This window comes from Eschrichtius robustus, chromosome 7 (assembly GCF_028021215.1).
Source record: "Eschrichtius robustus isolate mEscRob2 chromosome 7, mEscRob2.pri, whole genome shotgun sequence".
NCBI lineage: Eukaryota > Metazoa > Chordata > Mammalia > Artiodactyla > Eschrichtiidae > Eschrichtius > Eschrichtius robustus.
In genome coordinates, this window is record NC_090830.1 from 127,273,611 (window position 1) to 127,278,902 (window position 5,292).

A 5,292-nucleotide genomic window follows, 5' to 3' on the forward strand; every position below is an offset into this window, starting at 1 on the left:
GTGTTTTTATAAGAGAGCTTGTTCTCTAATAGTTCTTCAGGTGGCACTTGCACACATGCCAGCCATCATGCAGGCCCAGAGGGATGATCCTAGCGTTGACATGGAATCCCATGTTGAGGGCATGAAATGCCCATGCCCCAGCAAGGCAGTACTTTCTTGATATGGGGATAGTTTTAACTTCAGCATCCGTTGATGGGAGACAGTTGTTGTAGCCCACAGGAATCTTGCAGACAGTGCCCAGCCAAAACAAGTTCTCCCTACTGAAATCGGAAAGGCTGAGAATCCCCTTCTGTGGCCCCGGGGGACAGCCACTGTCAGAGGAACTGCACCAGCTGCAGACCCAGCCTGGAGTGGGTTTATGCACCAGCCAAGAGGAAGTGACACCAGCACAGCAGAAGTAAAACCCCCATGCTCATTCAGTCGGTTGGGGGCCAGCCTCCGAAGCACCACACCCAATAGGGCTAGGAGATCTCTGCCCTGAATATACCCACCCTGAACCATGGAGGCTGACGGGGGCCAGCCTGCCCCACATCACACAGCTGCAGCGAGCAGGTAGGAAAGGGACCTGACCCCCTGCACTTCCTGGATTCACATCTTCCACTAATCACAGTGCAACTCCAGGTGTGGCTGACCCCATTCATTCCCCACCCCCTCCAACCAGAAGCATTTCACAGCATTCTCTCAAAAAGATCCAACTCTACAATTCTTAGTGAGATGTAGATTTTACTAACACTTTGGTGGGAAGACAAGGAAGACATATTATACATCACAAGGTGAAGCTCTATAAAAACCACCTTTAAAAATTCTCTGTTCTCTGCATATGTTCCCCCCAGCTTATCTCCTTTTGTCACTTCCCAAATTCTTCTATTGTCCTCAGCCCTGGCCTGAAACCCTACTGAGCAAAAAAGGCATTAAGCATCTATTGTAACTGACGCTTGTCCCTTGGTGGAGATGAGAATCCTTGCTCTCCATCCAGACACAGCTTCTCGGCTGCTGATCAGATTGTTCTCCGTAAGTCCCTTCTCCCTCCCCGCAAAACAGTTTCCTTTGTGGAGGAGAGATTATGCTATTGAGAAATTAAGTTAGTCTTCACAGTGGCGCACTAATAATAAGTTGAGTTTTTTCCATCGATCAGGCACTGTGTAAGGAAGGCACTGACATGCGTGACTTCATGTAATGCCCCCAACGACCTTGAGAGGTAGGTACCCCCACTGTTAAGGTGAGAAAATTTAGTCCCAGAGAGACTGAGCAATGAGCCCAATGTCAAACAGCTAGTCAATTAATGAAAGATAAGTCAAAATTTTTAATGAGCAAAGATTTGGATAGACATTTCTCCGAAGAAAGTATCAAGTGGCCAATAAGTACATGAAAAGATACTCAAATCATTAGCCACTGGGGAAATGCAAATCAAAACCACAGTGAAATACCACTTCACACCCACAGGACGGCTATACTCAGAAAGACAGATAATTAGTGTTGGCGAGGATATGGAAAAGTTGGAGCTCTCGTACGCTCTTGGTGGGAATGTAAAATGGTGCAGACACTTTGGCAAACAGTCTGGCAGTTCCTCAGAAAGATAAATATAGGGAATTCCCTGGTGGTCCAGTGGTTAGGAAGTGGTGTGGCAAAAAAAAAAAAAGATAAATATAGAAGTGTCAGGGCTTCCCTGGTGGTGCAGTGGTTGGGAATCTGCCTGCCAATGCAGGGTACATGGGTTCGAGCCCTGGTCTGGGAAGATCCCACATGCCGCGGAGCAACTGGGCCCGTGAGCCACAACTACTGAGCCTGCGCATCTGGAGCCTGTGCTCCGCAACGAGAGAAGCCACGACAGTGAGAGGCCTGCGCACCGCAATGAAGAGTGGCCTCCACTCGCCGCAACTAGAGAAAGCCCTAGCACAGAAACGAAGACACAACACAGCCAAAAAATAATAAATAAAATAAATAAAAATATTTTTTAAAAATGGTAATTATATTTATAAAAAAAAAAAAGAAGTGTCATATAACTCAGCAATTCCACTCCTAGATATCTACACAAGAGAAATGAAAATATGTGTTCACCTAAAAACTGTACACAAATATTCATAGCAGCATTATTCATAATAGCCAAAAAGCAGAAACAACACAAATGTCCATCAACTGATGAATGGAAAAATAAAATATGGTATATCCGTAAATTAAATATTATTCAGGCATAGTACTGATTCGTGCTACACAATATACATGAACCTTGAAATTATCATGCTAAGTAAAAGAAGACAAACACAAAAAGCTACATATTGTATGACTCCATTTATATGAAATGTCTAGAAAAGGCAAATCCATAGGGATAGAAAGTAGATCAGTGGCTGCCTGGGGCTGGGGGAGGGGAAACGGGAAGGGACTGCTTTGAGTACAGAATTTTTTTTTTTTTAATTTTTTGTCAGCACTGCACGGCATGTGGGATCTTAGTTCCTCGAACCCGCGCCCCCTGCAGTGGAAGCACAGAATCTTTTTTTTTTTTTGATATTTATTATGTTTATTCATAATTTGATTATGCTCAGTGGGCAGCACATCTCCAGGAACCTCCCGGAGCCTGGGGATCTGAGCTACGGTCGCAGACCATGCAGGAGGCTTCACTAGGGTTGGGAGGCTGAGGGCTTTCCCGGGGCCCATGTGCTGATAGGGAAGGAGGAGAGGGTGCGAGCATCTCCATTTCTTAAGTCAGGACTCTCTCCTTTCTACACTTCCTCCCTGCCCTGTTAGTCATCCTCATCCTCATCCTCTGGAACAAAGATATCATGCTCCTCAAGTAGAGCGGCAAAGTTCTTGCTAATGAGCGTCCCGACAGAGAGAAAGGGGATCACGATGGAGAACACACGGAGACGGGAGAAGGACATTTCACCGGTTTGGGCAAAACGGTGCCGCTCAGAGTAGCGATAACTGACCTCATGGTACCAGACTCCGAAATGAGCCGCTCCGTCCGTCGTCCGTCGGAGACCTCACCACCTTTCCTCAGGCTCAGCCGGCCCCGGAAAGCCCCAGATCCGACGGGTGCCAACGCCAGCCAGCGAGCCGCCCCGGACGCCATCTCCCAGCTCCGTCCCTCGTCCGGGCAGCTGGAAGCCCGGAACCTTAACCACTGGACCGCCGGGGAAATCCCTGAGTGCAGAGAGCGATGAAAACGTTCTGGAATTAGACAGTGGTGATGGTCGCCAAACCTTGTTAATAGAATGAAAACCACTGAATTGTGCACTTTAAAACGGTGAATACTATGGTATGTGAATTACATCTCAAAAACAGACCAACCAACAAAACAGCTGATAAAAAGCCAGCCAAGAGTCCAACCCAAGCCATCAGCCTCTTGGTCCCGCGCTGACACCCCTTAAAACGCCCATCGCAGCCTCACATCACCAGGGTCCCTCATGAGGAGAATCTCACACCCACATCTGCTGCTGTGGGGCTGCTGGCATTTTTTTACCATCTGACTCTGGGGACAAGGCCCCACCCTTACAGCTAGCTGGATGGGGGCGTGGCCTGGAACACCCCCAGCCTGGCCAGAAACCTGTGACTTCACTCCACACGACAGCCCAGGTCAGTCAGATCTCCCTCTCCCTCTCTCTCTGGAGTCTGGAACCGGAGAACGAGGGACTGAAGAGGTAAGCTGTGAGAGACGGACAGAGGGGACGTGGGGGAGACCTGCAGTCAGAGCAGCCCTGGGAGACGGTGAGCAGGTGGAAGGCGGAGGAAGCAGCAAGGATGGAAAAGCCAGGGAGGGCAGTCAGAGGAGGGCAGTCAGCGGAGAGCAGAAAGAGGCTGTCTTCTTCCTTCCCAAGGCTCTGTGGGCTCCTTGAGCCATACTCGAATTCCTGTTCTGATTCCGAGTCCCTGGGGCGTCTTTACAGTAGCCACCTGTTCAAGGGAGGTCTGTTCTCTGCACTGAAAAGAGCCTGATGGCACCCAGCAGGCATTTGTTGACCCAGGTTGGATAGACCAGCTCCCCCAGATTCATGGCCTTAGGGATGGGTTCTTTCGTTTACAAAGAAAACAGCAGATCTCAATGGTCCCTTCTGGAGCCCAGCCGAGAGAGCATCGGGCCATCTGCCTGAGATTCCATATGTAGGACTCCAGATACTTAGATCCTGGCCTCAGAAGCCCTTGCACCTGCCCGGCAATGAGAAGATAATACACAAGGCGTAGGTTTCCACAGTGCGGACCAGTTACCATCTTGGTATCATTCTTTGTCTTCTGACTTATTTGCTATGATTTAGCCTCTGCAATCCCCTCAAGTTAACCCAATTTTTTACAGACCAACAATTGGTGTGGAATAATAAAGATAGTCAAACTAAATATCTTATCTGGAGTGACCTTGAACTTATCAGTATTCTTCAAAGTAAGGAGAAGACATTTCACATCTCACTTTTAATGAGGAAAAAAAAAAACTGTTGCTGGAAATATTTACCTTTCATCTACTGCGCTGAGAGATGGGGGAGATTTGTCGGCTTTGATCTCCACTTGTTTAATTACCGGGAAACGAAGTGCGCTAGAGCCAGCAGGATCATGAAGTCTCACTCTTGCTGCAGAAGGTGGCAGCTGGGGATCCAGCAGCCTGGCATTTTATTTTCCCAGATCAAAGCTGAACCAGCACCAGGATGGAAGAAGTATCCCGATGAGATGCGCCTGAAGAAGAACCAGGTGGCAGAGACTTGACCAAAGGGGTCACTGGACCAGCATCTCCCATGGGGTCTCCCCTTCTCGCCTCCCACCCTAAGAGAAGGGCACGGTGTAGTCCAGGGCCCTGTCTGGCCTGCCTGAGCCAAGTGTCTGCCCGCACACCACATGCCAGGCCCCAACTTGAGGCAAGCCCAGCACACCTGTGCACCCACGGCCTTAGTTCTGACCACTTTCAATACACTACCAGCACCTGACTCCACCTGTGCTGGACCTCCCAGCTACAACCTCAGGTTAGTCCTCTTCTGAGCCTCACCTGCACAGCTCAGGTGAGTGAACACCATCCCAAGGAAAAGACCAGGGGACCGAAAACAAGACAAAAGCTGGCCTTCTCCATGGACTGCCCATGACATGCAAGCTGGAATTTGGCCTCTGGGCATGCAGGGGCTGATGGGTAACCACGGGATGAAGGTGGGTAACATCTGGGTGGGTGGGGCACTGTCTGTTGTGATGGACAGCATCCCACCGTCCTTAGCACAGAAGTAACTCCACGATGCTCATCTCTAAAATGAGGGTGTTAAATTAGACATTCTTGAAGAGCCTTCCCTCTTTAACATCATCTATCTTTATGATTCTATTTATTGA

The 5,292-nt window shown here is 48.9% G+C and overlaps 1 pseudogene; it reads right to left on the minus strand.

Annotated features, from left to right (window-relative positions):
• Nucleotides 1-2,738: 2,738 nt before the first annotated feature.
• LOC137767849 (essential MCU regulator, mitochondrial pseudogene) lies at nucleotides 2,739-3,067 on the minus strand (annotated as a pseudogene).
• Between the last annotated feature and the right edge of the window lie 2,225 nt (nucleotides 3,068-5,292).